General features: G+C 41.3%; 1 long non-coding RNA gene across 1 annotated transcript in view; it reads left to right on the top strand.

The window, feature by feature from the left end:
* LOC144207744 (uncharacterized) overlaps positions 1–26,006 on the top strand; it is an 84,987-nt gene that overhangs the window by 44,174 nt on the left and 14,807 nt on the right. The window contains exons 2-4 of the long non-coding RNA XR_013328779.1: positions 176–261; positions 23,490–23,871; positions 24,469–24,597. This is a non-coding gene — a long non-coding RNA (uncharacterized LOC144207744). The remainder of the gene's footprint in view (positions 1–175; positions 262–23,489; positions 23,872–24,468; positions 24,598–26,006) is intronic.

The following is a 26,006-nucleotide window of genomic DNA, read 5'->3' as shown; positions in this document are numbered from 1 at the left end:
TTTTGGATTAATGTGAATTCCGCCGAGAAGACTCCCCCCCCCCCCCCCCCCCCCGCCACACACACACACCCAAACACACACACACACACGATCACACACAGCTACACATTAATCCTCTTTAATGCCCAGAGTCAACTTCCACTTCTTATCAGAATTTGTCTTAATCTCTGCCTAGACCGGACCAAACCGGGCTCCTCCATGAGTAAACCTCGACTACACAACAGATGGAGGAGGGAAGCAGTAGAAGACGAGAAAGAAAAGGTGAGAAAATGAAAGCTGTCTTACCTCCAGAGCTTTGAAACAGAAGACGTTTTAGAGGTTAATAGATCAGATTAAACGCCTGGCTCGGTAATCTTGCGTACGACTTCCTCGGGCCTCCTTTATTTTGGCGACTTCTCTCCCTGCTCTGTGTCGACAGGGCCTTGGCCCCACTCGTCTGTAATTATCCCAGCGTGAAATACGTAAGCTATTATTTGGGGCAGTATCGGAGCCCACCAAGATTTATGCTTTTGCTTTCTGCATATCGCGTTTTCTTCGTGTTAAAAGTTAGATACTGGAATGAAGGGACATGCATGAAAGCATATATGCTCAATCTCTATTAGACTGTCTTGTGAGAAAAAGTCACCAAAATGGCACCTTAACTTCTGATAATTGAGATTTTCCCAAATTGATTCAATACTGTTTTGAATAGAAATACCAGGAACAGCACGCCCTTTCTTATTATTATATTGTTATGTCATAACATAAATTACTCATATCACGTCCAATGAGGCTTTGGTCCCCCTGTGAGTAGAAAGAATACAAAATAGTAGATGAAATATCATCTTGCTACAAAAAGGAGAGTCATGTCTCATGGATTATGCGTGAAACTGTGCATGATGGTTAAATTCAAGTTTACATTCAATCAGGCTTTACGAGGTAAAAAGTTTTTTCGGCCAAACTCCAGTACTGCTTCCGTTAATGATGATCTGAAAGAAAAAGCGTGTCGCAGGGCCCCCTGGGAGCAGAAGGTTTATATGCGGCGGCACCAGCGGAGGGAACCAGGCGACTAATCGCTAAGCTGGCGAATATAAACAACACACACACACACAACAGTCGGTCCGCTGGGGAAAATGATGCAGCGGGTATAATTAGAAAGTTGAGGAGGAGGAGTGAGTGGAATAAGTTGGGAATGCCGTTACATGTCTTAGTCCACCATTAGACGGCTTCTTTTAGCAATAGTATAATGATCATATTGAGTTCCAATTTTAACAACATACTGACACAAAATGTAGAATACTTTTGTAAATCAAAGTTGTCTTTTTTGATCTACACATATTATATATACATCTTAAAAAAATATATATAGATATCTTTTTTTCAGTACTATAATTCTGCAATGTTGCACCTACCTCAATGAAGTGTCAGAGCTGTAGCGACCAGAATGAGAAGCTTTACATGCAGTTTAGTAATTCCGTCCATAATAAGTACAACTCCCTGTAATTCTCAAGAAGCAATGCCAGAAAGGACTCGGTTACAATGTTTCCTATTCTGTCTTGAGGCAGCGAGTGTCTGGTGTTCAACTTCTCATTCTGATCACTATAGACCTTTTGATTCTTCATCTAATGCTGCCAGTTTTGTCGGTTAAATTCATTCCCCACGGCCATGCTATACAGTATATTAAGGCAATACTATCATTTGAGCAAACTTGGATACCTAATTTTGTCAAAATTATACTATGTGCTAATCTACTAAAGACTTCCTGTCAATGCTCATTACGGGACACTTTCCTCCAGATCCCCCTTCTTTTTTATTTTTATTCTCCCACTTTGAGGTTTGCGCAACGAGCTTTTAATTGAGCGCTGCCATTTCGCAAAAATCTCCCATCTTTTAGGATTTTAATCACTCGGAATTGTCAACTTGTCATACGTAATACTTTGTAATTATACCGGTGCAGAGCACTTGGCCAATTGCTTGGTCTGTTTTTCTTTACCTCCAAAAACTTGGTTCAGAGACTTGTGGAGTTCTTTGGAAAGCTTTTCTGCAGCACTACCATGGCGCTGCATGATTAAATTTTGTATTTTTTTTTTCGTTACGGAGGTTTGTGCGGGGCCTGCTTTTTTTTATGAGCTGCGAACTGACCGCAAACGCACAGAAAGCACAGAAGCGTCCCGCAGCGCTTCGCCGCCCCCCTCTCAAGTCTATGGGAAAGGGCGAAAAAAGATAGCGACGGCTTTCATGGGGAAAAAGCCTTTAATGCAATTCCGACCTTATCTAAAACACCTACATATCTGTCTCCAGCCGGAGGCCTTTGAAAGGATATTTCAGGCCCTGGGATTGGAAGCAGGGGGGGGAGCGTCTTCCTTCAGAAGCGGGCCAGCGGGATGAGTTATAGGCATCTAAAGAGGCTGGGAATCTCCCGGGCTGGGCCGCGGCTTTAGCGTGCGCCTCCGACCACGGCCCCGAGGTCTCCTCTTCGTAGTCTTCGGTCTTAAGAATTAAGAAGGCCCGGTTTGGGTTACTTGGAGTCTTTGGTTCACACGTGTTGCTAAGAGCTACGGTGAGGAGATGAATCAACGCTTTATTCCTGTAATCGCTCAGATGATGACCTTTTGACGCCATACAGCACATCATTTTGAGGTGTTATCATGAAGCTTTCAATCTTAAAAATCATTATTTATGGTTTCTAAGTATGTGTTTATGAACTTATGAATGAAGTCACTTGTTGAGCACCTACTTCAATATTTTTATAATTGTGTATCAGCTATACAAGGCATATTTAAAGGCATTAGCTTTATTATTTTCATTTGGCAAAATATAGTGCAATAGTATGTAGATCATGGGTTCAATTGCAGGCGTCTACCTTTCTGTATGTTAATTATTGCTGTTTTATCATGTATGATTTTCCATGTTTGTACTGAACCTGAGGATACTTTGTCCTCCATTGTTGCGTAAAAGATGCCATCCCTTTGCGAGTAATCTCACGCGTTGGTCCTTCAGTCCGTGGGTCCGCCTCTTAACATGCCTCCTCCGTCTGAGAGTGCCAGTAAATTTTTTCCGAGGATAAAGTTCAAGGAGATAAAATCAACCAGATGTCAGCGGCCGGGCCGAGTCTCCGTGACCCATAAAAAAGTGCTCCCATCAAAGGCTGCCATCATTTGTTTTGAATTATTGCGTTGTTATCAAAAGCCACGGCAGTTCAATGTTTGAGGCGCAATCGGATCTGTTTTTGCAAAAACATTGAGGAGAGAGTAGTGCTAAACCTGACAGACAGCTCACGTGATGGATTTGATTGACACATGTCGGAAAAACAACATACATGCAAAACAAACATTTAAAAACGCAATTGGAATGTACCTTACCTTCTTTACCGAAAGAGTCAAAACAAATAGCTTTTGATTTAACTTAACCATGCATAGATGATGTACACACTTCCTACATATTGCCAGTCTATCAACTATGACTGAATATAACCCCTCATTTTTACCTTTTTACAGAAAAGGTATCACTTCAAATCAAAAATGAGTTTACCCAACCTCTTTAAATACTTTAAACAATGTTTTCTGAATCTATAATTAGACTTTATTAATGTTGATCATACATTTCTAAAATGTAGAGTTCAAAACAAACCAGTCATATTTATAGGGCTGTCTACATGCTCCCATAGGCGACTTTCCTGTAGATTTGGATTATATTTTAATAAACTGTGCCAATATACTGAGACTTATCAAAATAATAATTTACCTCACAACAAAGAGGGGCACTCTATACTGATCTCCCACACATTGACTCCGCCGTACCCGTGAACTTGTCCCCTCGGTATCTGTCGATGTCTCAAAGGCATCTCAATACTTTTGCACTTTTGCCAAGCACGCACTTAAGTCACACTAATGAAACTCTTGATAGCATCAAAAACAAGCACCGGGGGTGTGTGCACGTCTCCTCAACGAAGATTGGCTCGTGGGTTTGGGCACACATTGTACTTATTTAGCAATGGAGTGAGACCATAGTCGTCGTCGGTCAGGTGAGGGTCACGGCAAGTTCATGTTAAGGTTGCATTTTTGCCTTATCTTGCTTTGAAATCACGTATGGACCGATGAGAGAAGATCGGCGGCCAATAAAAAGGCATTTTTTGGTGAGAGAGAGAGGCGCAACATCTGAGTAAACACACAGCAGTACACGTGTGCTGTTGCTGTCGTCATTGGGGCTTAAAAAAAAGGCAAGTGTTGTCTTTGTAAGGGTCCAAAAACAAACTTTCAAAGTGTCTTGGACTTAGGAAATTCGAGGTCACCCTCTGAAAAAAGGGGGTGGGGTAGTTTGAGCGAAAAATAACTTTACCCTGTGAACTTTACTCATGGTACTGTATAGAAGTGTGTGAGATATGAGTGCAATAATCCAAACAAAACAGTCCCATAGAAATGAATTGAGCTAGTGATACATTTCATTTTGAATCAAAATTACACTTTAAATGGGAAATCGGTTTGACAACTTCATTTTAGTTATTGTATATATTTTAATGCTCCTCATCCTAATTGTAATCATCACTAATTGTATTTATTCGTGGCATCAAAAGGTTAAAAAAAATCAGGGAATTTGAAATAAATTGTGCTGTATACTTTCTAATATGGAATAGCATTATAAGATGGATTGTTCCTGCCTTGTGCATATAATACAACAATTTGATGCAACTCTAAATTTCAGTTTCAAGAATTCCAAAAATGAATAGAAAAAAAATATACAAGACTAAATGATGCAATTTAAGTTGAGGAATAAACTATTTATGCGTTACCATCCTTGTGACATGAAAGAACTTTACAAATTAATTGTTTGGCTCAGTTAAATTTGTATTAAAAATGGAATGTTCTGTTAAGTTCTGAAATTCTATCACTTCATGTGACAGGCATTTTTTTCCATCTGGGTATGTGCACAAATTTTAATATTTAGGGGAAAAATAGAATTGGATGGACCCGTGGTAAATCGGCGGGGATGTCTGAGCTGAAGGCCGTCACACGGCAGCAGATTTGCAAGAGAGCTCAAGTGAGATGGTGGCGGGGGGATCAGGTCCTGGTCGCAGTCTCACTGAGAGGATTTAGTCTGCACACATGGAAAAAAGGGGGCAAGACATCAACTGTATTTTCATGGATAAACTGTTTTGTAGTGGCTTTATTCCGAAGATGAATTTTCCTTTGCTTCTCAATCAAGCGGAAGCCAAAAAAAAAAAAAATGTCAGAAAGATAGATGAATAAATGGCACATGAACTTAACAGATTGGATGCAGCAACAGTGCGAAAACTAATTGTGATACGCACAACTGGTACAACGGGTGCATTGTCATTGCATTATTCAGAAATACATTTAGAAAAATATATAATATTAACATTAATATCAGTGTTCACAAATTTACAATGCATACATAATATTAAATCATGGATATAGAGATATATACCCAGACCTTAAAACATGACTTTAATGTAAATTCGTCAAGCAAACTTATTACCTCAGGTTATTTCAAAATGTGCACTCATATTTTTCTTGTCATTCCTACTCCTCTTAGTCCTTTTTTGAATTACATAATGTAATTTTAAGCGCTACCCCCCAAATTTGACAAGAAAACTATATTTATTCATATACAATATGAAGCACACTGGACTATAATTTGCAAGGAAATTCCCACCTAAAGAGAATAGTTGTCACGATACTAACATTTTTAACTCGAGAATCATAGGTAAAATAGTAATGTGAGGACCACGGTGCAGCGATACTTTCGAAGGCTGCCAGTTATCATGAATGAGCAATATTAGCATTGGGCCTTGCGTGTCAACAGCACAGGTCAGATAAGTGTCACCACCCATTCCCAGGCTGCGGATGCCGCCCGATTATGACTATAACGCTGGTTTCACCATTGCAGTTTAATCACTGCGGCAGATATTAAACTCCCTGCAGGCTGCGGGCTATATAGTGTCGGGATTTACTGGGCGGGGGTCTGGGGTGAGGTTGGGGGATTTGCATGCTCCCATCAAATCTCTGCGCCTTCTCACATCAAATCATCGCCATTGTCGGCGGGCGCTACTCCAGTGTAAAAACGGCGTCAGCAATTCTGAGCGCTCCCCCACGCCCTCCTTAGAGAAATTTTGATTATTTTAGTTGAGGTGGCACTCGATTGAAAAAAAATAATAAAATGAAATGATTAACCCTTTCAATGACTGTGGTCACTACAGCAGACAGTATATTATTATGCTAAGTAACAACTGCTGTTAAAATGCTTGATTTTAATGGCACTTTGACCTATACTAATTTAATATCAATATTTGTATTGATTCGCCCATCACTATCGTGAACATGTTCAAAGGCAGGATGTCCCCCTTTAGAAGTGCACATTGTTTTTGGGCGTGCTGAGAAACCGGATGCTGTTCATTAAAAGGAGCCGAGTGGACGTTTACACGCGGGGGGACGGCGGGGAGTGGGGAACAGATTATATATCCCACTTAATACAGCATCACACACCATCGCGTGACTAGCTGTGATGCCATGAGACTCACCTCCTCCCATGATAGACGTGCAAGGCCTCTTTTATTATTATTTATCTTATTTTTTAGGAGCCAGCGTAAGCTGAGAGCAGACTAGGCGGGCCGCCCGCCACAACGTCCAGATTGTTGGGCGGCTCCTTTCTATACCCTGTATCTCAAGGGCCTGCGTGAGATGAAGGTCAGGGTTAAAAAAAAAAAAAAAAAGAAGTTAGGGGGGGCCTTATACCTGCCTTCAATGGTGACTAGTGTGGGAAAAAGTGTTTTTTTTCTTGCTCCGACTCCAAGGGAACAGGTCAAATCCTCTGCCAAGTGCCCTCAGGCTGTTTTTTTCCTGAAACACCTCCACACCCAGAGAGCCAAAGCTCCTTCAGAAGATGTCTGAGGAAGAGGAGGAGGAGGAGGAGCAGAAAGTCTTCTGTTTTCACTTTGTGTGTTTGTGGAAGCCTCTGGGGCTGAAATAATTAAGATCAATATATATGAAAGTTCAAGATTCTTGGTTTTTGATGGTAATTAAAGCGCCATCCTGATTTCCTGTGAGTTTGCGACCTCGTTCGACTCGCATACATGTTATAATTTCTAACCTCTACCAGCGCCTATCTATTATTATTTGGGTTTTCTTTAAGCCTGTTTGTGTAAGATGCCATTGATGTCAAGCAGAATTGAGCCAAATGTATTGAATAGCCTTGTAGTGGTCATTACTAGGTTTGCAATGGTAACAATACTAGTATCAATATGAGTACTGATAGTAATGTGGCCATGCTGTGCAATTTCTGCTATAGTGTTCAATATGTCTTGAGTTCTAGTTTCTAAACACTGTGCCAGCAAAGCATCTCCTAGCACTTTTTTTCTGTAAATCGTATTTCTAGATTGAATGTGCTATTTTGGGCTCGATTGCTACCAAATCTGATCCTTAGTACGTACATACCAGACCAAAAAAATGTTGTATCCTTTAGTTGTAGTCATTGCGCCCAGGTGTAATGCATCGGTAAAGTTTTGATGTCTCACCATCAAACACAAGACTCAACTCCACAAGGTCAAATTCACTTTGGAAGCAGCCTAGCTATAAAGCAGCAGGCAGAAAATAGCATTAGACATTAATTGTATGTGTGTGCAGTTTAGCTGACAACATGTCCAGCAGCGTGACTCCATCACATGGTCAAAGCCTCCGGAGAGGTCACCTTGGCCAGGATTCCCTTCCCGCTGTGCCCATTGTTCAACAATTCCACCTGGGATGGATACAAGCGCACTGCAGACACTTTGTGTGTCTGCGTGTGTGGTTAGGGGTGTGCTGCTTGTGTGTGTGTGTGTGTGTGTGTGTGTGTGTCTGTTTGACACCAGCTGTCCCAGGCCTCTCATTGAAAGGCTGCAGCTGTTTTCACCACTTTAATACAGATAAAGTTTGAAGGAGGTTTTACGCAATCAAAATGATACAGTTTCTGCCCCCATGAAAAAAACATGTTTAAAACTGTAGATCATAGTGTCTTTCTTGAGTCACATTTATTTCGGCATTGAAGAATATGCCAATCTACGCCCCTCAAGAGACCCAACACCCGGCCTGTGTTAGGTTGTGATTAGGTCCTGTTAAGCCTTAGTTATGTTGTGAGGTTTAAGTGCTCCAAACTGGACCATGTCATTGGAAAATAGGGGTGGGGCCCTTTAGGTACCTTTTCGATACGATTTGCCATATAAATTTCAACTCACACAATTTATACAAAGTATTTATGAAATCAAGGTGCACACAGGTTTTTGGGGAAAAAATGTGCTGGAAAAATGTCCTAATCAACTACCATTGATAACGATATGCACCCAATTGACTTAAACTGGTAGGACTAACTTTGAGTGCTCGTTTGGTTTCCAGTGATGACACCCGAGGACCAATTAATTTTAACAGCGGGAGAAGGGTGTTGAATGGACGAACCTTTATTTGGCCCCTCCCATCAAAAGGGATTGGACGTTTATGTCGTGAAGGGCAACCAATGAGCTAACAGACACTATTTTAGAGGAATGTTTTGGCCTACTGGAAAGGTCTTGTACCTCTCCTCCCGAAATAAATCAACAACTTATGTCTACAGCCACTGAATACACAACGCGTAAAGAACCCAGTAACAAACAGGATTGTTTCTTTATTATTATTATTTTTTTTTTTTAATTCAGCCCCCAAAACTAGTTTCGCACAGCAGCAATGCTTATAAACTTGGAATGACACCCTCAGCAAGCTTTCAAGGTCACGCCCAATGAACGTTCCAAAAGTTCCACGGACCGGTGCGTCCTTACCGTGTCCTCTGCTCGGCCCCCCCTGGGATCTCATCGTCATTGGAATCGTTTGTGAGGTCTCTTGCCGCCGCCTAATTTACAGCTGACACCCCAACGCCGCTTATTGTAGCCATGACGTGAGGCGCGGATGCCTCCAGAGGCCCATCCGGCTGCTGCGGCGGTATATTTGGAAACAATGCGCATGCAAGTGCAGATAGGACGATGATTAATTGCGAGTGTCCATAACCTTCTTGGATATATTTAGTTGGATAAATAAAATTGACCCCTTGGCTAACCTTTTGTGGCCTAGCACAGTCATGCTGAACGGCATATGAACATCAGACAATAAAACGTATTGGGTAATCGGAAGAAATATGATATTCTAGATTTAGACGGCACAATGTGGAAAAAGGACAGGGAGTGGGAAGGTTGTAGTAACTATGTGAAATACAGTGTTGAAATGTGATGATTTGCTATAGAAAGACAACTCTTAGAGCACCCAACGTTTTTTTTTTACCAGTTTCATCTAGCCACGTGATATTTGGAAAGCATGTCTGTCATAAGTCAACCCATAAAAGGAAAGTTTGAGAAACTATCTCTTGAGTATGCGGTTTTGGTTTGAAATGGATCATTTTAGGGTCATTTTGGCCATTTCCTGGTTTCCTTCAAAGACTTTACTACCATATTTGAACCACTAATACTAAACAGATGGGCAACTTGAGATACATTTGAGTTACTTTCGTTTATTCCTGACAGTTTGAAATCTGTCACAAACTTTTGTCTTCTGTACTTTCTCAACAAGAGCTCTCATCTTTTTGTTAAGAATGACAATTATTGTCCATTCATGAGCACCGTTTGTCTGAGAATGATGATTTTTGCAACCAATTTTAAAGCACATTCATTGGTTAGTATGCATGGAAAATACACTTAGATATCAGTGACTTTCCTCAACATTCTATTTTGTGGCCAATGTTCAGTTTTCACATTATCTCGTCATACTTCAAGGTGAATTGAAGGCAACATCTGTCAGTTCCAAGTGATGTGCACTTGTCAATGACCCTTGAAAAACATTTTATTTTTTTGTCCATTTGCCGCCTAGCCTTGTCGATGTTGCCCTGATCCCTGCAATTGATCATATTTGAATACTTAAAAACATGACAATAGAAATAAAATAGGGTCTACTGTTGAATCTGTTCTTCATCAGAACTGGCGGTCCTTGCCATAAGACAAAATAAAGCAAAGGTAAGTAGAAGTAAATGGCTTTCCCCATTCAATGTTATTGCTTGAGGAATTGGTGCAAGATGGCTATTGATCGACCTCATCCTTGGCCATTACTGTCGGGATGGCAATCAGTGAGGCCTGGTGGCTTGTGGGTAAACAAACACTCTCGCCTACCGTGGCGTGGAAATGAAGAGGAGCGAGACGCTTGGAAAAACAGTCCCCTTAGAGCACCCCCTCTCTTGCCCTTTCCCCCCACACACACACACACACACACACACACTTGTTATACCTGAAAGGACGATTGAATGGAAAAAGTGGACAAGCTAAATATGATTGTTTCTCCACTGGCTCATATATACACCCTCGGGTGTGAGGTGACATTTGTAGAACATGGGGAGAATATATGATTTGTGGCTGGTTACGTCAATTTTTTTTCCATGAGAATGGCACAGCCGTTTTTCGAGGCGGACTAAATTTACCTTAAAGATTGATGTAGGAGCCAAGTTGCACTTTTTTGTTGTTGCTTCAACTAAGTATTGAATTGATGCGTTATTTCATCGTTTACATCCATCTGAAAACTTTACGACAGACTTCCTCCGGCTGTTGCCAACCAAGTAACACTGATACCCTTAAGATGACTGAAACAGACATTTTTTAAGACATGGTTTGTCTGTCCTATTACCCCACAAGATGAAGGTTCTCATCTTATCATTTATCCTCTTAAATCAGTGCTTAGTTGGACCCAAAACATGCTCTCTGACAATATTCTGCCTTTGACAGTTCAAGCCTATGTCAGACATTGTTGTGCTTCTATTTTTTTAGCTTGTTGGATAACAAACTTACCATTTCTGGTTTAATAATATTATTTTTGGACGAACAGCTTTGGGATTGGTTGATTTCATATTGGGATACTAACCCAATAGCCACCTGTCTGAGGCAACAGAAAACCAACCTGTAATCATAATCTATGTGTCATTTTATCATTCCTAACACACACACACACGGACAGCAGACTCATTCCAAATGTGGCATGTGTGCACCGCTGTGCCGCCACAACAGAAGTAGATTCACCCTCCAACATGTTCCCTGTCGCTCCCTCCTTCATGGAAATTGCTACTCCTGCCTTGTCACCTTTCAATCCATTTTCTCAAGGTCAGCGACGTGAAGGGCGGATGGCTGCCCGAAGTAATGAGTTTGAAATGGCATTTAGAGAGGGGACGGGGCGAGCTCATCACACTATGGATCCAGAGGGAATGTATAGTGTTAATAAAGATAGGTGGCAGGCCAAGCTTTTGGCTTAAAGAGAGAAAGAAAAAGAAGTCGTGAGCAATGCGCCAGTGCCAAAATACCAGTTCAGGAACCTTCAAAATGCAAATGACCATGTAATCGTAATGTACAACAACAATTTGAAGAAAAAAATGCTTCTTTTTTTTAAGGAAATGTACATATGTGACATTTAAAGACTGATTCAACGAGAAGATGCAATTTTGAAATGGATTAGACATCTGGCACCATCAGTGGCATTGAAAGATGAGCACTTGAATGACGTCAGTCTTTTTAGTTTAAAAGCACCGGGTGTCTGTTGTTGTCATTGGCAGGGAATATGTTAATTTGGGGTCTCTTGCTAAGTTTTTGTGTACTCACAGTTGGTTTTCAGTCAATCCCTTTACATTTAGTGGTATTCATTTGTCCCTATCTATAATACATTTTTTTTTTACATTTTAAGGTTTTTGCAGTTGGCCTTTTTTGTGATAACATGAGGGGTAAAATTAAAAAAAAAATTGGTCAAAGTGCATGTGCAGAGCTGCGGGCATAAAAAGGGAACAGGAAAACAACTCTAGGTTATATTAGATGTGAGAAGCTTTGCTTTGCAAAGCACCCCCAGAGTAAGGACTGTCTGGCAGTCGTTGAAGATTTGCTCCGGACACTTTAGGAATTTGATTGAAGTTGTGACCTCGTCGTGTTCGTCAAAGATTGACGGGATTCCGCCGCACCTTTAATTAAACTGGATCTCATCCCACCTTCATCTTTGAATGGAGAAATCAGATCCTGCTGCCGGAATTTCTAATATGGCATATGGGGATGGAGGAGGCGTCATTTGGAGTCAAATGGAATGCAAATGACTGGTACAATTGAAATGTCAACTTCAACATGCTTTTGCGCCAGCAGCCCGTGGCTAGCCTGAAAAGTCGGTTATAGTCATTTCGTTGATTCGGGGTCTGGCTAATCCTTTTTCATTTCCTTATAGTCTCGGAGGTTATGTAGGGGTACAGCGTGCTTGTGTGTGTGTGTGTGTGTGTGTGTGTGTGTGTGTGTGTGTGTGTGAAGGGCCAGTGTGCACATCTGGGAAACAGGTTTATTTTTACTACCTTCATGGTTTGCCCTCGTTTATTCTTTTCTAAAATTAAATCTGACAGTAGAGAATATTGCTTGTAAACTTACCAGCATTGTAGGACTAATAATATGTCAAGATGTACTTTACTTATTGGCTCATGTTATATTTGTTAATATTTAAGTGTTTTTTTCAATTTCGTCATAGTCACTTGCTCTATAAGGGGTTAGAGGACTAAAATATACAAAAAAAAGTAAGTAAATTAAATTAATGATTTAAAAAAATTGCATTTCAACCCACACTATAATGAAGGCCAGGCTTAAAACGATGGTCACTACACATACAACAAAAGTGTCAACATCGCCTATTATTTACATTCATATTTCATTTAAAAATTGCTTTTGTCATTTGCGATCGCTTTTTTTTGTAAACACACGCCGCTTGTTTTTCTTCTTTTCGCTGGCCAATTCCCAAGTGATTGTTGTACAATGAATTTGATTAGCCTTGCCACATCCATCATCGTACACAAGGATTCATATATACATATATCATGCGCTACGTCTAAAGTAATAAGTTGTTACTGCTTAATAAAAAAGGTGAAATGGCTCCGACGAGTCTTGCTAATATTTGTGATTTATATACACAAAAAGATACACCATGGGACACTTACCTTTCAGCCTCATTGTCTCCACCTCATTGACACGCCACCATCAATTTCAGCTGCATCCTGCACGGGATGGTCCTTAAAGTCGATTTCATGCGTCTGAAGCGGATGAATGCGTGTGAATTGCCTTCCCCAGGGGAGTGCTTGTGTTTGCTTCTGCTGTGCTATTAATTTACGAGTCACATCAATGCCTTTTTTTCCAGATTCTCTCCTAGGCAGCAAGGTTGATGCTTGCTGTCGCTTTTATGATTGCAAAAGTACAAAGTGCTGCTGATAATCTGGTGACTGTAAAGATGTCCTGGTTATTCCTGTTGTTGCGCTTGTTTATTTGTGGGGTGACATGAGGGAATGGTGCAATTGAAGCAGTTAGTTTTTGCAGGTGCAAGCACTTTTTAGGACCTAATTGCAGTAATGATTTTGGGTTATCTTGGAGGCATTGAGATAAAGATGTACAGTCAGCATAGATTTTCCTCTGAATTAAAAATAGGGTTCATTTGGGCAGAATAATGGAATGTAGTCGTTCATTTCATTTTGAAGTAGTAACTCATTGGCAGCCATTGGAGCTTCATTCATATCAGTGAAAATTAATTGGACATTTAGCGTTATTAATGGTGCTGGAAGGTGAACATTTCCAGCATTTATTTAGGTGGGTATGTAGTAATAGTTTAAGTGTTAAGTTAAATGTTTAAGTCAAACAAAAAGAAAATCATAAAAGTGTTGGATTTCACCGAGTTGAGAGTCAAAAAACGATTTTACCGCAGCGAGGCAGTTGGACAAATTCAGGGATTTTTACATTTGTTTAACTCGGTGACAAAATGAGGAAAAAAATGTTGTTTTAATTTCAGATTGGAGCACTTCATGGGACCTCAGAGGGTCCCCTGGTTAATGATTACAGTAATTGTACACTGTATAAACGTAAGTGTGACACCCCCCCCCCCCCCGCTGTGCTTTAGAACGCACACCCCCAACAAAACCAATCAATCGACAATCAAACGATGACTCAAGTGTCTGACATGTTTAAATAGCAACTTTATTGACATCTCCATTCGTCTTTCCATTTCTTATGAGGAAGGGCTCCATCACACTGTGACACCGAGTAGTCGTAGACAGCTGTGAGTTCACATGAAATGCCTTTCTGTCATGCTTAGTGACTGCAGAAGGAAGCAAGGGGAGGGGTAGTGAAAGTCTATGTGTGTGTGTGTGTGCGTCTCTTTGTGGCTCGCAAGTGTTTCGGCGTCTTCTGGGAGCCATTGAGGGCCCCAGCTGGCACACAATCTTGTTTGTCTTCGCCTGCTCATCTTCCTCAAAGCCTGGGAAACACCACCGGCACCAGGGATGCCATGAAATGAAAGCTTCAAATGAAGAATATGTTGACAGTTGGGGTGGTGGGGGTGGAATGGCATGCCAAAAATCATGGTTCGGTACATACTTTGCTTTTAAAGTCCCAGTTCGGTTCACGTGGGGTACAGTAACGGAAGGAAATACGATACATAGAGGTGACTTCTGTTTAAGAAATGGCAAACCAAAGGCAGCCAAATTGTCCCCCAAACATTGTGATTTATAAACTGTGATTGTTTTATCTCTTCTTTTTGGAAAATAGAGCCTCATGTGGTTCTATTTTCTTTTGCGTAAGTGTATTATGTATAGTTTATCTTATTGGAAACAGCAGTACGCACAGAAGGTTTACTTGGTTCAATAGTTTGGATATAGTTTTAGAAAGTGTGTTTTTAGGAAAGTGTAATGTTGGCAATTTGTCTTCCGTTTGGGAAAATTTAACTTTTATGGTTGGTCTTTTATGTAAAAAGTAAGTGTACTGTACGTCAGGTTTGTTTTTGTCTTCACACCAATAAATGTGGCGAGAAGAAGCTATGCATCATGTCCTTTACCGTATATTTTTGAGTGGAAACTAGGCATGGAAAACAATTGGAATGCAGTCAGACAGATTTGATGTATTGTACCAGGTTGTGATTTGAATGCAGATACAAGACAGTATGTCAGGCGTGCCCACATCAATTACTCATTTATACCCTTCATCCTCAAATGTCCACCATTACCCACTAATCTGCAATTGCAATAAGTGAAAATCCATCATATCCAAAACAAACCCCATCCTGTCAAAGTCTCCAACCCTGACCTTTTTCTCTCCCTATGAGGTAAGTCAGGTGCTTGTGTTTAGTTTTTAGTTTTTAATCACGCCACTGATCCGTGCGGCAAATAACTGGTACCGATCGATGGATGCAACTGGGAAATTTTGCTGTCGGCCGGGAGTGTTGGAGGGGGGATTATTTTCATCTCCATCATTGTCAACATGGCGGTGGAATCAAATTGCGCTGATGAAGAGCCACTAAAACTGTGGGAAGGGAAGATGTGCTGAATCAAAAGAAGTAAATCTGTAAAACGATTCTTCTGAAAAAAAAGGCAAAGCTATTAATGAGTATTCTCCTAAAAAAACAAATATAATTTAGGCCATTAAATGATGATGTTAAACTTATATTAGCATCGGTGTAAAAAATTTGCATATGATTTTCTGCCACTCTGTAAGCAAACTTTTTAGTGGATTTCTGGCTTCTGACTCAGCAAATTAAGGAGACCCAGAATTGATTCCCGTTCTTGCAGCTTTGGCACATTTGACTCCAAACAGGTTTTTTGATGTTGATAAAGGTCAGGACCTGTGTGCCCGGGAGGCCAAATTTTGTACTCACCTCACCCAGGGAGGCTTGCATGTTTGTGATTTTGAGCATGGGCGTGAGGGTAGGGGGCTCTATGCGGGCTGGTGGAGGTGCAATAAAAGCAGCCCGATGCCATTGACCTCAGACTGTGTCGAATGGCCCAGGCGGCATGAGAAGGTTATCCAAGTGGTGTTCCCAAAGCTCTGTTGGAGGTAGAAGCGATCACAAGGGAGGGACGAGACATGCCGCTGGGCAATTGCTAAATCTCTCCATGAAGGTGAAGAAGAAACTAACCAAGTGCTATTTTGGCTTGGCTATTATGAGACACAGGTGGCCAAAATATCAACTTTTCTTCTTTTTTTTTTTAATTCTTCAAAATGAATATTGCTTTATGCCATTTAAATTTTTTTTTTTATTTTTTTTAGCCCTAAGTTTCAGCAACTCATGGCTGATATTGAAGAGGAAATGCATTTTTCTTAGTCCCGTTGCCAATCTGTTTAAGAAATAGGTTCCCGTTTGCCGCCGTGCAGGAAGAAAATGGAGAAGGGGTTTTGTTTGGGGATGCGGGTGTTAGCAAGCCTGGGAAAAAGATGACCTTCAGAGCTTGTTTGATATGATATATTATTTCAATCATAGACAATTACAAACTGAAATCACATCACAGCAGCACAGCCAGACCCTGATAACCTTTTAAAAGGGACAATTCCCTCAGAGGGCCCACCTCTGACCCCAGGGGGCCCGCCGGCAATCTTCGGCAGGATGACTCGGCCACAGTTTGCGAGAGGTTGTGTGCACTGACACGTGCACACACAGGCACACACACACACACACACACACACACGATCTCAGCGTTTTACATTTGTGTCCCATCGAAGCACACAAGCTCTGAATTACCTGCGTACTTATTTATTTATGTCTTTGTCACGTCAGTACTGGGGGAAAATGAAAGATTATAAAACCAAGTTGTGGAATTGTGACACAAAAACTGGGCTTGGAAAAAGGAAAAATCAGATGAGGGAAGTATTTATATTAAGAAAAACAGTAATTTCACAGTAAAATAAGAATTACAAGCAATTCATGAATAACACAATTGAAAATAGCAAACATTATTACCTTGCCAGAAAATGCATCTCATAGAATAATTAAACTTTCTGTATACTTTTTGGGGTAATAAAACACGCCAAAAAGAAACATTACAATTATACTGTGAAGTTTTGACTGCAGGGGGCCTCCGTTCCTACAAAACACACAGCGTGACAGTTTAGCATTGGAATCCAGGCATAGATAAATGTTAAGCGCTAATTTTCCAACACCGAAGCAAAAACTGACTATGACGCTCACCTCTGACATCCCACCGCCTGTTTTGATGAAGACCTCTAGTGCCCACCTAAACTCCTATCTGACCTTCTTCCTCCTGGCCTCCACCCGCAAGCAGATGTTGCCTCAGCTTTGATGTGGATGCGACTCTGCGAGTCAAAGCCCCAACATAAGCACGACTCGGAGGTTTTCACTGTTGTGTGTAATTGTAAAAAATGAGATTCGTATTAGCTCATGACTCAGTTCATCATCACTCAATTATTACATATTGCTTTGAACTCCCAAGATGATGATTGGCATCCAATCCTGATTTTATCACTGGTAGACGTCCAAACTATTTGAAATGGCAGCCAATGACCGTTTAAACATTCTGTAGTCTATAATCCAATTGGTAAAACTGTGGTTTGGGATGGTAAACAGAAAGCAGCATTGTCAGAATCAATTGCCGAAACTCGGAGAAATTGCCAAACTCATCAAAAGTCTGTCCACAAAACCCGAAAGCTCCATTCAAAGGTGATCTGACATTTAACAGTCACGCTCTGCAGGCTTTCGTTGTGCTAAGTCGCTCGCACGGAAGCCAGCTGTGGCCAATCAAGCCTCAAACATCTTTGGCGGGGTAAAGCAACATTTTATGTTGCTTTAATGCCTTCTCCAAACATCCAGCGCTGGCTGACCTTTTTTGCCTGGCAAAGACAAGAGACTAAGTCAACGCCATTTCTTCTTCAAAATGCAAGTGTTGCCTTTGCTAATCAAGTGCAGCTGGTGTAAACAAAGCGCCTTTTGATACTTTGACTCTTGACGTGCGAGTCGTTCAGCATAAACATGCCGGAGACTAAATTTGACTTTTGTCCTATTGACTCGCATAGGAAGTGACGATAATGCTGGAATGTCAATTGAGTATGGAGAATTGAGATAATATTTAAAAATGGTATTTGTTAATATAATGGCAGAAAAAGCATCTGGCCTTTGAAAACTAGGTCTCATAAAGTAATAAAAGCATCGCCCTGTTTCTTTTTTGTTTCGTTATTGCACTCCTCGCCGACGATAACATCATTTTAGTGCGGATACTAGTTTTAGGGCCACACTTAAAGATTTTAGCCCAAATTGGATGGGTCCAACGAGCCCAGCCCCTGCCGAGGCCGGGGTGGGCAAACTATTCCAGGAAGGGCCCCATTGGGTGCAGGTTTTCGTTCCGACCTAAAGCAAGAAACCTTTACACCAATCTAGCATTTTAGAAGTGAAATCAGTGTATTGTATTCAGATGCTTCTTGTTTCAACTGAAACCTCATTGGTTAATTTTTTTTGTGTTGGATCGGTTGGAACAAAAACCTGCACCCACAATGGCCCTCGAGGACCAGTTTGCCCACCTCTAACCAAAATGGCTGTCCTCATGTTCAATTTTGAGTCCCTTAGACTTTCAACATCATGATATGTTTACCACTGCCAATTCAAATTTATCTTAATCTGGGTAGTTTAAGGTAAAGAAATCTGATAAGAGTCTCAACATATTATTTATGAATTGCAAATACACTTGGATGAACTGCAAAAAAAAAATCCCTCACTTTGTTAGTTTTCATTCATTTTCATAAGGCTTATCCTTGTCAGGGTCGCAGTGTGCTGGAGCCTATCCCAGCTCACTTTGGGCTAAAGTCAGACTACACCGTAAACTAGACGTCAATCTATTGTAGGCATCAGACACACAATTACACAACCACAAAGCTGGAATCGAAGCCACATAGCCTACACCAGGGTCAGTCAAAAAAACCCATGCACGATTAGGTGGCTGTCAATGATATTTTAATAAAAGAAAAAAAACCTTAAATATCTTTTTTTTCCCTAAAAAAAAGTTCAATGATGATTGGTCGTCCTCTCCATCTGCTCGTCTGGATATGAGCCCGCTCGCATCTCCTCCATGTCAAAAGCTGGGCTAAATCCGCGCAAGCCTAATGTTTATCCGATGCGCAAAATAATTACTCAAAAGTGTTTTTCTTAATCCCGATAATGAGAGCGCAAAGAAGGAGATCAGTGTCACCGTGTAGCACCCGCCAACCCTCCACCTCCTTGTCGATTGACTTCCCGGTCGCCGCTGGTTTCAGGTGAAGACGGCAGCGGATAAAGGTTAGATTAGGCCTAATCCGGAGCAGCAGCGGCCCTTAATCTGTTATGATACAAGGATGATCGCTTAAAAAGGGTCTGGATCCATCGCGGATCTGCCTCCGCTCGGGCGGGAAAAAACGCTCCACTCGGGACGCGTCTTTAAAAAAAGCGTGGAGGTGGCGCTCGTGGACAGCGTAGGACTCGAGATGTGTTCCTCTCCTCAACGATTTGTGTCGTATTCTCGACATAGACAATATAGTTTGATTGTGGGAGTTTCGTTTTGTGTTAATGAAGGTGACCAATTGATAGAAGTAAAAAAAAATGCATTAAAAATTATATGAGGAAGATACTGGGCTTTTTCTTAAAAAAAGAACTACAAAAATACATTCAAATTAATTTGAATATTCTTAAAAACTATCAAAAAGCCATTCCCAGAACCTTGCATAGATGGTTTAAAACGTTTCAAATCGCTATAGCCTTGGATCAATTACATAAAAAGCTCTAACTCTAATTCAGCAATGACAGCTTAAAGATCTCCCATGTTTAACTCCTAATCACGATGTATTTGTTTATGTGTTAAATTATACTAAATTCTCCTGAGAATCGTCTTTCCAAGGCTCGTCACCAGCCGGTAATGACTTGCATATTTACCAGGTTGCTTTATATGATAATAAGCAGATGAAATCAATTTACGCATACGCTTATCGACTCATTTTTTACCATCCGTATTGATCGGCGCGGAAATAACTTCACGCCACTTGCCTAAAAGAGCTTCATTATCGAAATGACGATGCCGGCGCGGCGAATGACATTTTATCTGGTGATTTCCGCCGCTGTTTATCCAAGTCGTCGGCTCCGCGGTCTAATGGACGCTCGCCATTGATTATTGGAAATCAGCCGAGGATGACATTCAGATGAGAGTTAAACAAATGGATGCCTTCTCATTTAGCTGATGTACTAATCGAGTCATTTATATTCACTGTGATGCTGCTTTCATGTTTGGTGACATTGTAAACAACTAGGCAATCTTATTGCAGGTAATGGCTTGACTTTTGATACACTTTGTCCATTATCGTCAGTCCTTAACACATGATTAATACATCATAACATTAAATTCAGTGTTTTGACTATGGGTGTGACAATATATTGTTCTGGTGACTTATCATATTACTTTATACCCTAATTAGTTATCAATATGATTCCACAAGGACCTGTAAAAATATATTACCAGAGGTTTTTACCAGTTTTCCCATTAAAAGTAGTGTCTTTGTTTAGCAGCCAATGACAAACAACACAAAAAATGAGATAAAAATCATAGTTTAAATATTTGCATGCTAGTCAAATCAATTAGTCTTTTGGGAAATTAAGATGTTTCTCTTATAAATTAAAGTACCACGATAAGTATAGTACTTTAGAAAGTTCTTTTTAAAACAAAATACCAAACTTAAGTTTGAGTTCTTTCACTCGAATGAACTGAACTTAAATTATACTTTTTATGTTACGTGGGGGAACTTTTGACAGACAGTTTGTGGCTCGACTGGAGACGCGTAGTAGGGTTGCTGCTAGCCCGTCTGCAGACTGAGCTGTCTGTAAAGGGCAAAAAAGAGGAAGAAATCAATGGCGTGCTGTCAAATGTAAATAAGGTCTTATCGGGGCATCGAGCTGGTGAATGTTCTATTCGCTTGCCTGTCATTTAACCACAACCTCCATATTTGTGGCCCCCAGCATGAGCGTGCACATCTTTGAGCGTGTTTGACATTCCCGCTGCGTGTGTGAATGTGTGTGCGCGTGCCGCATCACTTTCCATTTATTGAAATGAGCAGTTCTCCAACATCTATCGACTCAGCGGGATTAAGGCGCCGGGGCCGAGGAGGTGCGTTCCCGCGTGGCCCCGGCCAGGGTGACCCCGCACAAAGACAAAGTTCAAGAGGGGAGAGAGAGGAGTGAGTTCTCGCCAGGCACAGATTAGGAGGGGCCCGGCCACTTCATGGGGGTCCCCAGAGGAGTGGAGAAAGACACGGTGTGTCTTTTTGTGGCCGCACGAATGCATAAATCCCAAGTGAAATGGCACCCGCATTGTGGTCACAAAACAGCGGCATGTGGCCAGAATGGAAAACTTATTTATTCTTTTTAATTATTATTTTGCTAATATGAGGGCTCTCCTGTCCCTCTCTTCCTCTCCCTCACTTGCACCTCCAGTTTGAACTTGTATGGTAAAATCTCATTGGAATCATGTTCTTTGGGTCATACGTCCTCCTGACCTACTTTCAATTACAAATTGGAAATCATCACACGGTAAAGACGAGTCTACTCCTATACGTATTTATTTTCTTTACAATCTTTGCTCCTTTGGTTTCACCTATGCAGATGCACAACGTTGCATAGTTTATTCTTAGCGTACAATGTACTATCTGTGTCTTGATCATCTACTTTTGAGTACTCTTTCATAAGATTCTATCATTTATTTACTGTGTCAAAATTCACCATTGTGGAACTTTAATCCAATCCAACTGGGATGACTGGCGTTGTAATTCACTGTCACGGACATCCATTTTGTCATCAGTGGCAGCCGATGAGCTATTTATTTTATTTTTATGTTGGCATTAAGATGTTAAATAACTGGTATTAAATGAAACCTCGTTGAACTGACTTGAGTAAATAAATCGGCCATTTGGCCACAATTAGCTTTGTGGTACTATAAAGCAAAAAAATATTCTAATAATAATCAGATGAGTTTATTATTTGACCATTTGCCTCAATTATACCCGGTTGAGGAAACCATGTCAGCTTAAGGTTAGCCACATTGTGTAAAAACGGTGACTATGAAGTGGTATTCTAGATTTTTAATTGCTTCTTTACTTCCATACCGACCTTTCTTCTTTTTGCCTTTGAAGCTGTGATTATCCAAAGGCCAATTTATTTTAAGTTTTGTTACATATCCACCGTTTTCCCAGCCGTAACAAAGCACCTGCATGATTTTCTCTGTCCGAGGCCACGGGGGTGACCGGGGATTGTCTAATGTTGGCGTATAAGTGGCTGTAAGTGGTATCATGATCGTCTTCATCATCCGCATCGTGCTGCTTGTGGTCACATACGCCTCCCCTTTTCTCTATTTTGAGAGGTGGTGGGGAGAATAATTGGATTCTTTCCCACAAATACATCGCCTTCACCCCTGAGCTTAATTAACTAACACTCGGCCTCCATTCTGCTGTGAGAAAGAAAGACAAGCCCAGCTGTTATTGCCCACTAGCCTTTATTACCGTGGCTGCACAATTGTGTGTTATTAGTTTTCTTTGTCGGGAAAAAAATGCTCTTTTTTTTGTACTACCACTGTTCTATTGACATAATTAATATAGTAATAATGTAAAAAGATAAATAAATACAAATATTTTCTTCATACAACTCCCCTTGTCCATGGGAATGAAAAAATAGTTCACTAAGGCCTGCACCAAAAAGGGATTGGATTGGAACTCTATTGATCAATGTGAAATTATATTCAACTAGAACATGATTAAAAATTAAGCAATTTTAGTTATGCTTGAAAAATTCCAGAATTTTAACCCTGTGAAATTCATTCAGAAAAGTCTAAAATTGGACCATAGTGCCACAGAAAAGGACACATAGTAAGTCAAATGGACTTAAATTTGAACATGTTGTCAATTGGAATTCACAATTGTCCCAATTTGACTTGAAGCAGCCATTTAGTCACTTTTTGCTATAATTTAGTATTAAAAGGGAAAATATATTTGGGGGGAGAAAAAAGTGTTATCGGTAGAGTATCGACATGGGCCAAAACCACACAGCCTCATGTGTGAACGACATTAGTCAATACCTTAACAAATAAGAGGCTTTGACCGTAAACACCTGAAGACACGACAATCCATCCCAGCATTAACAGTAAAGAAAAACAGCAACTGAAGTGGACAGCGCTGGGTGGATTTAGCGGGTTTACATTATTACCGCGCCTGTTGTTTTACGGCTAAGAGAACGTTTGCGACACACCCGCCGGGCCCCACATTCTGGCCATTATAACTCTTCCTCTGATCCTCAGTGCCACTTTGTGAGAAAAGGGCAGCCATTTTGCTGTCACCACATCCACACTCTCAGCTAGACTCCAAAGCTTCACATTTGTAGTTTCATTTTTCCTTGATATCTCCCCAGAGGAGTTGGCTCATTTTCATATATATAGAACGCTTCATCATGCGGTGGCACAAATTTATTGACGTCACATCACTGCCGTAGCATTAGTGAAGGTGACGGGATGACACTGGCGATGAATATACAACCTTTCAAATAATTTGGTGGCATCTATGTACAAGTCAGCTTTTTTGAGTCAAATTTCTGTAGACAAAATGTAATTAGAATTTGCCTGCCTGTGTACAAATCTCACGTGACAGCTGCCTAATGGACTCTTCTGTCTCTTGTCCACAGAGAAAAGTGCAGAAAAGCAAAGAAACCAGTATTAAAGTGAACACCATACACACCTCGCTTTAATCAACATCCCAAAACGCCACGAGGATCACATCTGCACCCTCCCTTGGCTACTGGATTTCGACTATGTCCTCTGTAGTGGTAAAGAGGGCCGGCGGGGCCAAGGACGGCGCCTGGGGCGCTTCGAGGAAATCTTGGGATGGCTAAAGCCGCCCCGCCGCCAACTAATTGCGGCGGGCGCGGCGTGAGGGCCGTGCTGCCTAACAAGAAGCACGAGAGATCTTCATTCAGTTATCAGGCTGCCGTCTCTCCCAAGGGACACTAAGGAGTGCAGCTGCCGTCCTCGCTCCCAATCAACACATCAAACGTGGACCCTGACTCGGTAAGCCCTCCCTCCGCCTCCTTCCTCGCCCCCGTCTCCTTGCGAGTCAGGCGAAAGAGGAGACAAGATGGTGGCGATGGGCCGAGACGCGGTAGTGAATACTGAGCGCCGGCTTTAGCGCGGACCCCAGCTAGAGGACCCGTGCACATTTATTGCTTTGATATGAACACAAAAGAGATTGTGTGCATCCTAGTCGAAAGTTTCAATGTTAAATAGAAGGAATGGCCTCACACTGCCCCCTGAAAAAATACTATGTTTACCCTCATTTTTAGTAATGTTGCAAAATAGTGTTATCGAGATGTCACAGAAATTCAATCATCAGTATTGAACTTTGGTCACAAATCTCTGCATGGCCTTGAATTTCACTTCATTTATCAATAGTATACGTGATCTTATCACAGCCTAAGTATCCTCTTAACTTATTATCATTATTATCATGATCAATATCATAAAACGGTTAAAAATATATTAACCTGAATGCTTATTTTGCCATCAAAGCACACATCCACCTCATTTATGTGTGACAGCTACATATGTTGACGTTAACCCCCTGTGGAGATTGTATTTGATGTGCGGGTGTGTGTGTGTGTGTGTCAGTCACAGGTGGGACACAATGAAATGGGTGGTTGAGCGGGTGCCTCCCACCATTAAAGCGCTAAATGGAATGAGGAGAGCTCCCTCCGGGGAGGCCAAGGTCAGCGGGTTCCTGATGAAGCTCCCAAAAAGGTGAACTTTTTCATTTTTAAACACGCACAAGGTTAACTTCACATGACGCATAGGAAGACCGATTGAAATTTATCTTAGAGGGTTTAGAAATTTAAATTTCAGAAAAATGATCTATATGAGACAGTCAAAATCTCTGTCGGAATGAATTAAAATGTTCTATGGCACTTGCCAAAGGTAAGTGACTTTAGTAAACTAGAGGCTGGACAAGCACTTTCACCCTGGGATGAAGTTATATAAAAAATTGAATGTGAGAAAAATTAAATGCATCTGGCCATTTTTTCTTGGGCGATGTGTAGGCCGTTCTCATCTGCTCCACGTAAATGGCATCTTCAAATTGCAGACATTTTCATACAAGAATCTTTTACATTTTATTATTCATTTCATTTTAAAGAACAATCAAGTTAAATAAGGATTTCATTTTTTCGTCCTTTAACTGTTATCTGTACTTTTTAGTTTAATTTCTACATATTGCATAATTGATCTTTTCATAGGGTTGAAAATCAAACTAAAATTTTATGTTTTGAGCCTATGCATACACTCCATAACATAAGATAGATGTGAACGGTTGAGTTTTTGCCTTCTTAATTTTACCCACAATCCTCAGCACGTATCAGCACTTGTTGGCTGAGCGAGCTGTTTGTTAAATATCGGTGGGTTCGCCTCATTCCTTTTTAATGAGGCCCCTAAACAATGTGAGGTTATTCGCATCCAATGAGCGTATCAATAAAACATCATCAGCAAGTAATGACATTTGCAGACGCTCCTCGACCGCCCTGCACCGTTGCCGCGTCTGGCTACCAAATAGATAAATTTGACCTCCAGAACCTGGGGTATTTCACTTAGAGATGCCAGAAGCCCCCCACGAGAAGGGGAAAAAAGTATTTATTAACACAGCACCCCCTTGCTCACATAGCCTCCTCCACCAAAAAATAAATGAGTGGTCCAAGCCATCTCCCAGGGAATCAAACTCCAAAAAGATTATTCCAAATAATTATACTAAAGGGCAATTGGTTGATATGGGGCGGGGTCGTAGGTCGTGGCCTGGGAGAAGCAATCTGCAGGGCGGCGTGTGGCTGGCGCTAATACGCGAGTGTCCCACCTTATTCCCCTGAGCTGATTGCTGCCTGTCACCTCCCTTCAACTCATGTAAATTGCTTGCTGCAGGAAGGAGGGGAGGTCGCAAGGGGCAAGAAGGCGTATTTGATATCTGTGTGCGCGAGGGCCGTGCACGTCTGCCGGCCACTGGCGCGCGGGCCTTCCTGCCGGCTGGTAATGGCTCGAAGGGGGCAATCACAGGCAGACGTGTTCTCGACTCAGTCCCTTAATGGCGGTTCTTCCTCGGGCTACAATTGAGTGGTCCTGATATGACCTCAGGCGCGAGATGAAAATTCAATAATTTGCTCCGGTCA

The sequence above is a fragment of the Stigmatopora nigra genome, chromosome 14 (assembly GCF_051989575.1).
Source record: "Stigmatopora nigra isolate UIUO_SnigA chromosome 14, RoL_Snig_1.1, whole genome shotgun sequence".
In the NCBI taxonomy this organism is placed as follows: Eukaryota; Metazoa; Chordata; class Actinopteri; order Syngnathiformes; family Syngnathidae; genus Stigmatopora; species Stigmatopora nigra.
This window is presented reverse-complemented; position numbering and strand designations above follow the sequence as displayed.